The following is a 12,571-nucleotide window of genomic DNA, read 5'->3' on the forward strand; positions in this document are numbered from 1 at the left end:
TCAAGCTGCACACCGTTTCATCCACCAGGAATCAGAAATACTTTAATAATCCCAAGGAGAAATTACTTTCATTACATTACTCTATATGTAATAGAGTGACTATAGGATCACTTTGATATAACACAATTTCATACAATATATATAATGAGGGGGTCCCCACTCCATCTTGCCATCAGTTTGGGGGTCCTTGGCCTGGAAAACCTTGAACACCTGTGCTATAGGCTAATTCCTTTAATAAATGTGGACACAAAAATGATCACAAAGGCTCTCGCCCAGCAACTTGATCAAGTTCTCCGAACACTTATCTCCAAGGAACAGAGTGGTGTCAACTCTATTACAATGTTCGTACCTTGTTTAATGTCATTTATGGAAGGGAGACAACAATTGTGCCTGAGGTTGTCATATCAATCGATGCTGTAAAGGTGTTTGATCGAGTAGAATCCAGTTACCTGTTATTATCTACATTTAGAATAGGGGGAAATGTTATATCATGGATACGCCTTCTTTATAAACTACCCTGTGCCAGTACTATTACTAATAACAACCAACCTGCATACTTCTTTTCAAATAGAGATTGTAGACAAGGCTGCCCCCTGTCATCCCTCTTGTTTGCACTTGCAATAGATCCTTTGAGTATTTTTCTGAGAACCTCTCCTAGTGTAAAAGGAATTGTTAGGAGTCATGCAGAACTAAGCTACCGTTGTCTGCAGATGATTTGCTTTTATATGTCACCGAACCAATAGGAACCTGACCTGCTATCGATACATTTTTTCACAGATTTGGCCAGTTCTCAGGGTGTAAAGTTATTTTTTCCAAGAGTGAATGTTTTCCTGTTAACCATTTGGAACTGCAGCTCTCTCAATCTGATGTCCCTTTCAAGTCTTGCCCTTTGGGTTTCGGTATCTATTCAATTTTCAATTCAGTTAATTTCTATAGCACCAATTCACAACACATGTCATCTCAAGGCACTTTACAGTTCACCAGATCATCCAGTCAGATTGATTCAGCGTTTTTCATCTAAGGAAAACCAGTTGATTGCATCCACTCATTGACCTGAATGCAATCCCTTACACTAAGCATGCTTATAGCGACAGTGGAGAGAAAAAACTCCCTTTGAACAGGAAGAACCTCCAGCAGATCCAGGCTCAGTGTGAGCGGCCATGTGCTGAGACCGACTGGGTTTGAAGGAGACAAAAGCAGAGAGAAAAAACAACTGTATCTTATATCTTGCGGTCAACCTAACCAGATGTTTTAAGTCTTTGTGCTCTAAAAAGTCCTCCCACCCTTTGTAGACATTAAAAAAGACTTTCAAAAATAGGGTCCCTCACACTCTCTTTGATTGTGAGAATAAGTACTGTTTAATTAACAGTTGCCAAAATTTCTGTTTCTTTTTATATGTCTACCTGTATTTTTACCAAGAAGTTTTTTTAAATCAGCTGTCACTTTTTGTGGAGTGGCAAACACCCAGAGTAAGACAAAAATACTTCAGAACTGTAAGGTCTTTGTTGGTCTCTGCCTACCCAATTTTCAGTTTTATTGCTGGGCAGCTAACATAACTGAAATTGCTTTCTGGTCTAATTCAGTTGACGTACCTTGGTGTCAGCTAGAAGCACATTCATGTCGCTCAGCCTCACGTTTGGCTCTACTTACAGGTCCGATTCCTTTAAATCCTTATAGCCCGGGGGTGCTCAAGTCAAGTCCTTAAGAGCTAGTATCCTGCAACTTTTTGATGCACCTCATTTGATTCACAAGTGGCTCGTTACCATGCATCTGCTGGGCTAAATGAGGGGATTAAACCTTTTGATTCAGGTGTGTTAGAGAAGAGATGCATCTAAAAGTTACAGGATGGTAGCTCTTGAGGACTGGACTTGAGCCCCCCTGGTGTAGCCAGACCATGGGCGTAGGTTTAGGGACCATAGGGAAATGTTTCTACCAAAATAAACCAATAATTGGATGTGAACAACATGATTATAATTTACCCTACAGCAGTAGTTGTTGCAGCAGTGGCTTCTTTTCCTCGAGCAGCTGTCTGGTCTTTCCTGTCCCTTTCACGCAGCAAGACATGGAACTGCTAACTCTGTTTAACTCCACTCTCTGATATTTCTGCATTAAGTTCTGCCTTCCTCTTTCTGATTGCTTGTTTTCTAGTCTGTATGTGTGCTTGGAGCGCGAAATAAACAAAAAATGACGCTAGAATAAGGCGCTTACCAAAATTAATATTAGGCTACGAAACTAGTTCCAATTAAAAACTAAATATTATCTAGGCTAAAACAGGCGAAAGCTTCTCATTGCAGTTCTGTAAAGAGACAAAGTTTGGATTTGTGGAACTTGAGAAATGAAAGTAACCAACGTTAGGATTTCTTTATTAAACTAAATATTGTGAGTCAGACAGGAGTTCTGAAAACTACTGTTAAAATGAACAAAGACTGTAAACTATCAACATTTCTGATTCCCTTTCACCAATATTTCTTTGCTATTAATGTTTTCATTTTTGACGGCAGTTCAGGTATAAATAATAGGTTTTATTTCTTTTGTAGAACATAACAACAACTAATGATTATTTTGCAAATTGATTAATGTGTCGATTCTTTTTTTTGATGAATCGATTAATAATCACATCAGCCAAAGGTTCCTTAAAGAAGATTTTTTACGAAATGAAACCAGGTGAAACAGACATTTCCTCTTGAGGAGTTCTGGATGGAGAATATTGACAGACAAAAACTTTTTTTTTGTCTTAAATGCAAAATGTTTACATATTTTTTACAATCTTGGTATAATTCCTGCTCTAAGTGGGTTGCTCTGTCGGCTAAAGGCACATTTTAGTGGCCCTATACTCCAATTAATGATTAATCAATTACTAAATTAGTTGACGATTATTTAAATAATCGATTAATATGATTTATTGTTTCAGCCATAGATAAAATACATGAAATGGGCGACACAGAGTAACTACAGCCCAGATGTACAACTTGTATAATGAAGTTAATATTTCAAAATGCTCAGTGTCAGTTCCTCTTATAGTTCCAGTGCACATGTAAAACAATACATTTATTTGCCGTCCCTTTAATGTAATATTTTGCTTTATACAGAGAGAGCATATTAGATAAAAAAAATAAGAGTGGGTTTTACCTCTGGTTACCTCTCCACGATTCTATATCTTCAAAAGAAAACAGGAAAAATCCACATATAACAGCCATATTTAGACTATATTTGGTTAAATAGGCACTGGTAAGTTTAAATGCAAACCTTTTCAAAGTAGAAAAAGTCCTAATTCCACATTCATCAGATCGTGATGCTTTAAACATTGATAAACAGCATCTAGTGCGTGCAGTGCTTACAGGATTTGTATTAACGTAGGAAGAAATGCTGATGTTCTCTTTAAACAAAATAAGCCCTGATGCTCACATTAAGCATAAAAAAAGAGCATGCATATTTTTGCATTGGACCAATGACACCAGAGCAATGAAACTGAAGACCAACCTACCAAAGTTCAAATCAAACCTACGCCTTTGAGCCAAACCAACAATCCCATAGTCGTAGATACTTTAAGAATATGGTTTCAATTTAGAAATCATTTTAAATTTACAGGTCCCATTGTCCTAGCCCCACTTTAAAAAAAAAAACTGTGTTTACACCCGTACTTATCGACCCAACCTTTTCCCTGTGGCATGATAAGGGACTAAAATGTTTCATTTTTAAAGGGGAGGGTTGTTTTGCTCTTTTACTGATTTGGCTTCTGAAATTAATCTTCCACCCTCCCCTCTATTTAGATATTTCCAGATAAGGGCTTGTGCAAAATCCCTATTTCCCAATTTTCCCTCACCTATTACCTGAACAATCGTGGGGTGAACTTATACAACTTAATCCCTTGCAAAGGTCTTTCATTTCAAAGGCATATAACTCGATTCAGTCATTTGACCTCTTTCCAACTACGAACACTAAGAGAGCTTGGGAGGATAAACTGGGGCTGGTTTTTGATGAGCACTGGTGAGAGGCAGCTCTGACAACCATTCATAAAACTTCTATATGTGCCTGCCTGACTTTGATACAGTTCAAAGTGATATTCAGATGTCATTAATCAAAAACTCAGCTGGCACAGTTCTCCCTCGATCTAGTAGATGTTTGCAACCAATGCAGAAACTCACCCTGCAATCTAGCACTTATTTTTCACTTGTTTTTCACCCGCTCAGACCTCACAAATTTCTGGCAAATTTATTTTCACACCATGTCCATTGTACTTTCAAGAACTATTGATACTTCGGCTCATACTAGTATCTTTGGTCTCCCAGAGCAATATAGTCAATACTCTGCGAGAGAGTTGGAAGTGATAGCTTTTACCAGTTTGATCACAAGGGGCCACTTTCTCTTTAACTGGAAATCAACTATAGCCCCATCCAGCACAAACTGGAGTAAAGAAAATTACATACAGAAAAACTGGAAACTTGAACAAATTCTGCTCTAAATGGCAAGCCCCCCCCCCTTCATTATCTAGCTTAATCACTCTATTTTTACTTGTTACAGTGATAATATAATTGTGCATTCTTACATTTATTAATGTCTTTTATCATCTGTATAGAAACAACAGGTGAAAATTAAACCTTCTTATGTACAGTAATGCTAATAGTATTTATTTTACCTGTCAAAAATAAATAAAAATAAAAAGTTAAAATATTATCATTATTGTTGTGAGGTAATGATGATGATGGATGATAATTTAATTGATGATAATATGTTATAGCAATGATTGGCCCACTAAACATGATCAAAATGAATGTATTGCCAAATTTGTATCTGTTTCGGTCCCTTCCTTTGCCTCTTCCAAAACAACTTTTTGATGAATTAACCCATATTTTTAATAGATCTATTTGTAATAATAAAAAACCTAGATTAAGACTTTGCTTCAAAAGCATAGATGTACATTTACAGTCTGGATCGGCTGCAATAATTCTTCGTGAGAATGATTATAAAATGTCAACAGAATGTTCACGTTACCTAGGCAGTTTTACTCTACAACTTGGAATTAAAAGGCCAGAGAAGCAGCGGTGTAACAAAATTATCAGTTTATTACGATTCATAGACAGTTGTATTGTATGGTGGAGCATTAACACAGCCTGAGTAATTAGCGACCCGTTGTCCCTTATTTTAGAACCGTACCTTTCAAAATCCTGTACAGAGTTATACCATAGATAGAAGTAGAAATTAAAGATGTTACATGCTTCATCGTCACCTCACACAAACGGACCATCCACAAAAAACATGTTTTCTTTTGGTAAATCCTGATTTTAAAAAGTAAAATAAACACGTGTTGCTACAATTATATGTCTCTTTACCTCTTAACACCTCAGCATTGTGTGACTTATTCAGACGTTTATTTTCAAAGTGTCTACAGGTTGTAATACCTCTTTGTCCACAATAATCGTTCATGATATATAATGTATATATTCAGCTTATGAAGACAAGACTTTTCTTTTTACATGTTCGACAAAGAGCATCCACCAAAAACAAACCCTCCCCAAAACGTAGGATACTTTAGCTAAATATGCATGAGAAAATCAGACATCTTTGACATACAGGATGCATGTGACATGATGACAACAGTGAATATCAGTGGTGCGAGTTAAAAAATATGCAACCCATTCAGCAAAGGATGACAACAGGCTCCCAAACGAAGATGAGCTCCTCATGTGGTTCCTGATTACATCATTATCAAAAACACAACAAAGAAAACATTAAAACCCCTTAAAATATATACCACTAAGTAGAAAAGACTGTAAGACATAAAAGTTATCAGGCATGATACATGATCATAGCTTTGTTCTTGTATCTATGTATCCTATGTACCATAGACCTGGATGGATAAGGCCCCAGTAGCCCAACAATCACAGCATAAGTGCTCAAAGGAAAATAAAAACACAAATAGTTCTAAAATGCCACATTTATACAGTCCAATAGTCCTATTTCAAAGTGTACTCAAATTTCCTGTTGCTAGGCAGCAAAATAAAACTCCCTTCACCACCAGCTGCTCAATGGGCAACATGTCAGATGATCAATTTTGATTACAGGGTTTATCGTTTAAAACAAACCTAGCTTAGTATGTTTGCATCGGTTCACAGCAACAACAGAGTGGTTTAGGTCGGGGAAATGATTGTCATCTTGCTAAATACAGTGGCAATTACGTGGATTAGTCTTTTGGAAGAGTTTGGCAAAGGTGTTATAAAAAAGAAAAATAAATATTAACAGTAGGCAAGTTATGTTTTTGCCATCAGAGATCCATGTGTAGCTCATCAGTTCTCCTTATTGTCATGACAAAAGGAGTGGCAACAAAATAATTTCGTCATCGTTGGCGAAAACTACACTGCAGTAAGCCCTAATGGAGGGGAAACTTAAGCTCTCGCTCTACATTTGGCCTCCTCATTGGAGTAGTCCAGTTTGGATGGTACGGTCAGCAGTAGTCGGGGATTAGAGCTTCAAGGAGCAGGCATTTCCAGTACAACCAATAATGAGAAGTCAGTTGTAGCATTCACCCTTTCCAATTGATAGTAAAGCTTGTGGTTGGCTGTCAGAGAGCAAAATGGACCTGATTTCAGTCAACCACCAAAAACTTGCTCACATTTGCTTATGATAGCTTAATTAATCAAATACAAGGCATTAATCTACAGTAGCAGCCATTCAAACTGCCCTCGAACTCCCAGTGAAACCCCCTCCAATTTCTAGCCAATGGAGTGACCCCCTCTTGCATATTTTTCTACTCCACCCTATCACTGAATTCCTGGGATATGACCCGGAGATTATGCTTTTCTTTTGATCCTAATGTCAACAAATCATGGCAGAAACAATATTTTAGTACACATACTGATGTTGAAAAAGGAATTGCAGGGGACCAGCCACGGACTAGCAAAGGACCAGCCAAGGGTCCATGAAGGAAAGTGTGGAAATATTAAATGGCTACTACTGTATAGGAAGGGTCTGCAACTTTTTTTGTAAGAGATCCAACCAGCCCAAATGTAGCATCACATTGCTCTGTTCCTATAGTTATTTGCATTACATGTACAAAACCCATTTTTTCCTCAATAAGGAAGTTTGAGGGGAAGAGGCATTAATCATACCATATCAAATGTTGCTATATGCTTTTGAAGATTGACCTTAATGCCACAAGTTCTGAAAAATCAGATTCTTTTGCGTAGTTGTTCCCATTTCCAAATATATGCGGCATGTATGTGATCTTATGTGTGAATGGTATTCACACAACTTGAGTGTCCGGCATATGCAGTAGAGGACGCAATGATGTCACAAGTAGCAGGCATGCTCTGTGAAGGAAACATTAATGGTAGTGCTCGACCTCATCTAGCAATCTTTCATTCCTCTCCCAACCTTAGCCAGTGCATCAACAACACAATCTTTTCAAGAAGGTTGAAAACAAAGAATGCTCTCCCCATTATCCACTGCCCTGGTTGTTGTTTTTCTTCCAACTTCTGCATAGCAAGACGCAGAATAGGGATCTTTGTCGAGAATTATTGACGTTCAGGTCGGACACAGGTCGCATTTGAAAAGATCTGATTCAGGACTACATAGCCAAGTGATCATGGTCCCATTGGAACAAATCGGATCTGTGTTTTTTAGACTTTAATGAAAAGGTCAGATGTGGGTTGCATATGGGCAAAAAAATTGGATTTGGGTCACTTCAGGCTGCCTAAGAGGTTTACAAAATCTCCAGTTTTCCCTTCCAAGAGCTTTTAGTTGTTACGATGGGTTTACCTTGGTAAATGTAACACCTCAGCATATTGTTTATGGAGAACTTTCCAAATGAATGAATGGATGCTACAGTATGCCCTTTGGACCAGCTTATGGCATTCATGAGCAAAATGCAATTCGAAATACATTACTTTGCCAAAACAGTTGGATCCCTGAATTTAGGATTTAGTGAATCCTATTGTTGTTCTGTCAAAGTTGTTTGTGCAATATGACCACTCCCCAAATTTCGATGGTGTGTAGAAAGTATTTAAGTCCACAGTGGTTTGGTGACATGGCACCCAGATATGAAAGTGTATATCAGGGTGGCCTCACCAACTCTTTGCAGACTTACACGTCTAAATGGCTGTGCAAAGAAAGCTCTCTCGAGTCTTAAATCCAAATTTTATGTCTCACAATAAATTCAAAATCCAAATGTGCCTGGATTTGGCACCTACCAGGAGAATGGTATTTGTTGAACTACCTTTTGATAGGCTGTTAGAGATAGATATTATCTTGACATTTTGGAAAGTGTAATGCTTCATCTCTGTTGGAAGAGTTTGGCGATTACCTTTTCTTTTCCAAAAAGACTACACATCATTACAAAGCAATGCATGGCTACTTGTCTGGTCTGGCTGCCTAAAACCTAGTAGGTAGGACAAAACACCTTTGCAAATGCAACAGTATTGTAGATGGTAGTTAAAGCCTTTAAAATATTATTAAGAGTTTATGTATAAAGAAAGAGTTTCTGCTGAGTCCACCTGACTTGTGTTTGAATAATGAGAAGACACTTATACAATCAGTAAGCAAATTAAAACCACCTAAAACAAGACTTCTATTATGCCACATGTGAAACCCACTAACCCTACAGATCCCATTTGAGGCAGTAAATTACTGAGGCACTGTTTCAGTACTCAGATAAACACATAAGCAATAACCTGGCTGAAAATGCACCAGCTACACTGCTGTTGGACAAGGTCGGAGACAACATCTGTGGAACTGCTCAGAATAAAGATTGGTTAATGGTTGACGCCTCTACATTCCTTGCGTAACAATTTCAACACAATATTTGTAGCATTTTATGCTCCCTGTGGCTGTTCTCTATTAAACACAATATTTTAGTAGACTTTAGGGAGCAGTGTAGCACAGTCATTGAAAGCTTACAACACCACACTAAATGCAGAAGTAGAAAACACAATGGCCGTTTCTCAATAGGTGAACTTGTGCGTTCCTGTGTGATCGTGGAATCAGCCTCAAATCACACAAAAAAAACAAGATCAAGAAGGGATAAAGTCACAGGATGGTGTTCTTGTCCCTTCCTCTTTACTAAGCATGCATCAGGGTGGACCTGTCTGTACTCAAGATGCAACGCGGCAGCAGCAGCTTCCAGTGGAGCGCTCACAGAGCTCAGAGAATTACGTGAAAAGTTCACTTATCTGTTACTGTTAGTCTACAAAAGCACGTTTAAAGATCGTTTGAGGCAAGAACATTATAATTTCACAGTAGCAGCCATGCAAAATGGCCCTTCCCAGTCTAAAGCCAGCCGGATGGCAGCCCACTCCCCTGAGACTCCAAGCCGAATCCCCTCCAACTTCCAGCCACTGGCCTTCTACTGGGCATGCATTTTTTTACTCCACCCTTTTACTGAATTACAGGGTCTGAGCAGGAGATGATGCTTCTCTTTAGATCTTAATGTCCACAAATTATGACAGACCGAATATTTTAGTACAAAGATTGATTTTTAAAAAGGAATTGTAGAGGACCAGCCAAGGAAAATGGGGACATTTTGAATGGCTACTAATGAACTATACACACATGCAGATTCGCTATATGGCCCATTTACTAATTTAGTGCGTAATTTAAGAAAAAGTTTCGATTTTGAGATGACCATGGCAGCCAGCGAAGCTCCAAGGCTAACAGCAACCAGAGCTAACGTTAGCCAGTCTGCAGCAGCACTCTCTCAGCATAGCCGTGTGGAAAGTACCACTGGATCTAATGGTTGTTCTTTTGGTTTCATTTGGCAAAGCATTCATTTGATTTGTGTTTATCTGACTGTGATAATCATTATTCTCCTGATAAATAAAAGAGTCATAGTTTATCATTATCTGGACAAGTGGTCTCCAACCCTGGTCCTTTAGTTGCATCCTTGCTCCAAAACAGCTAAATCAAATGAATGGCTTTTTACCAAGCCTTTACATTGGGCAGCGTGCTTTCATGGGGGAACAGAAAAGCATGAATTAAAAAACAGGGCAAGTGATTCAAATATATTAAGATAGCTGCATGAAGTGAAAATTCTATTCAATTAGGTTTAATTAAAATTCTATGTCTTATTAAGTCAATATACATTCATCATTTAGGAATTTTACATATTTTTGACTTAAATAAAGATAAAATTACCATTTTCTATAAAATCAGAATTAGAACTCAAGAAGAATCTGATAAATTCAGCTTTAACAATTTGAATTTTTTGTTATTTGTTTTGAAAAAAACATTTAGCAGATAAAAAACTGGGATCCTATCTCAATACCACTGAAGCTATTACCTTATTGTTTTGAGATAATTAATAAAACAGAATTTGTAAAGACAAAAAGAAAATTCGATCCAAAAGACCTCATCATTAACCATGTTTGTTCCAGCGCATATCATCATAACAATTTCTTTGAGTATTATGTCTTCAATACAGGGCATGATCTAGGGCACTGGCCCCCGTTGGCCCCTGTCTAGAACTACCCATGTTTACAAAACATGATGACATGCTAAAAAAGGTAATCAGTCATTTGATTGAGCTGTGTTGAAGCAGGGATGCATCTAAAACCTGCAGGACAGTAGATCTTGAGGAGCAGGGTCGGAGACCACTGATAGACTCCAAAGCTCCAAAGTAGCTTTGAATGTGGTGATGTCATGAATGCGCTTCTGTTCCAGTTGACAGAGATTTATTTAGCGTACTCCTGTTCTCACGGAGCCCATACTTTCCTGAGAACATGCTTGGAGAGAATACAAGTCTATACTAGTGTTCTTGTGAATTGAGAAACGGCCAATGTTTCCAACATTTTTAATATCTCTGTGATGCAAAAACAGCCTACTGATTGTATTTACAGGCCAAATCAGATGGGAGTAGAGATAGGTGTCCAGTGCCAAAAATTCAGGAAATGTCTAAAAGATGGCCATGCAAGGCAATGTTGACACTGTGGCCGCGTTAAGAATTAACCAACCTTTATGGTCTCCGCTTTTGCATATTTTACCATGGTTTGTCCACAGGCCTCATAACCTGGTGTTTTAGGAAGTATGTCCATTGATCTCAACCATTTGAACCTTTGCATGCAACATCAGAGTTCAAAACAGGGTGGTGGGTGACGTGTTGGAGGACCTGCTCCATGTATGGAGCAACATCAGCCATTGATGGAAGACTGTAGCCCAACTAGAAAAGGGTCCCGTTCAGACAGCAAAACCAGAGTATAAAGGTTAAACACTGGTCAGCACAGTGGCAGCTTCTAAAGTCCACAGTTTGGGAGAGAAGACAGGAACATTCAGAGCCATCAGCATATCATGAAGCCCCTGCTCACTTGCAGGACATCATCCCCGAGTTTCCATGGGTCTCAGAAGCCCTTTAAGTAGAAATGATGGCTGCTTTTATTTCCAGGAGATGTGACATCATGGCCTGTTCTCAAAAAAGCGCTTAGAGGAAATCTGTTGTCCGTAATATTGTTGTTCTGTCAAAGACAAGGTTTCTGAGACGCGGAATAAGAAGACGTAGAAGTTCCAATCAGCTCTAGCTATTGTTGTCCTTCTTGAGGTTGTCTATGTCATCCACTGAGACCATGTCTAACAGGTGATACAATAAAAACCTTTCTATGTACAGATATTCTTTTCCATCCAAGTAAGGAAAAATTAGAGCAGATGGTTAAATACAGACATAATATGACAAAGAATCCCTCTTCTAAACTGAAAATATGTTTTGACCTATAGTCACCCCATATGATATCATGAAGTTATAATTCTGCCTTTATATAAATACTCATAGGAGCAGTTTCATGTAAAACACACGCATGTAAACTACTCTCTGAGTGCATATTGAAAGTCTTTTACATCCCATATCATAGGTTCATGCTCCTTCTCTAAGGCTTTCTTTTCATGCACCCATAGATTCTTTCTTACTCGTGTGGATCTGTTTCGGTGCACTCGTCTCAACTTTTGTCACTTTGAGGGTGAAACCAACCCGAGAAAATAATCTGCCTGTGATTGGTTACTCTCCAGGAAATCCTGCCTCCACATCTGGGTCACCATTGATGGTGCTTAAAAAGAGCGAAATTACTTATTTTTCCAATGTTTCAAAAGGTTAATAATTTATTTTCTGAGAGAAAGATGTGTTTAGATCATTACAGTTATATCACTGATATAATGGACAAGGTCGGAGACAACAGTGATATATATATCACTGTTCCCAATCTGTTCCAGGAATGGGATCCTTCCCTAATTCCAGCAGCCACTTTTTACAGCTTTCAGCTGTAGACAGATATAGCTGAGTATCATCAGCATAACAGTGGAAATGAATGCTGTCAAATAATTCCACTGATTGGGAGCACATATATACAACTTTTTTTTTTCTTTCATGGTATATAGTTCCTAATCTAAAGAAAGACACCACTAAAACGCAGGTAACGTGTAATATTTTGCAGACTGCTCTGAGCATGTCTGTTGATGAAATCAGATTAGCAATATGACAGAGAGGTAAAACACATCCATTTCAGAGAAGTCGTATAAGTTTTATAAGATCCAGTTTAGCATTGTTTGATAGTTTAGGGATAGAAATAAACACTTCCACTACTGTAATATTACTTATGGC

Source organism: Cyprinodon variegatus, unplaced genomic scaffold, assembly GCF_000732505.1.
Source record: "Cyprinodon variegatus isolate N-32 unplaced genomic scaffold, C_variegatus-1.0 Scaffold999, whole genome shotgun sequence".
Lineage (NCBI taxonomy): Eukaryota > Metazoa > Chordata > Actinopteri > Cyprinodontiformes > Cyprinodontidae > Cyprinodon > Cyprinodon variegatus.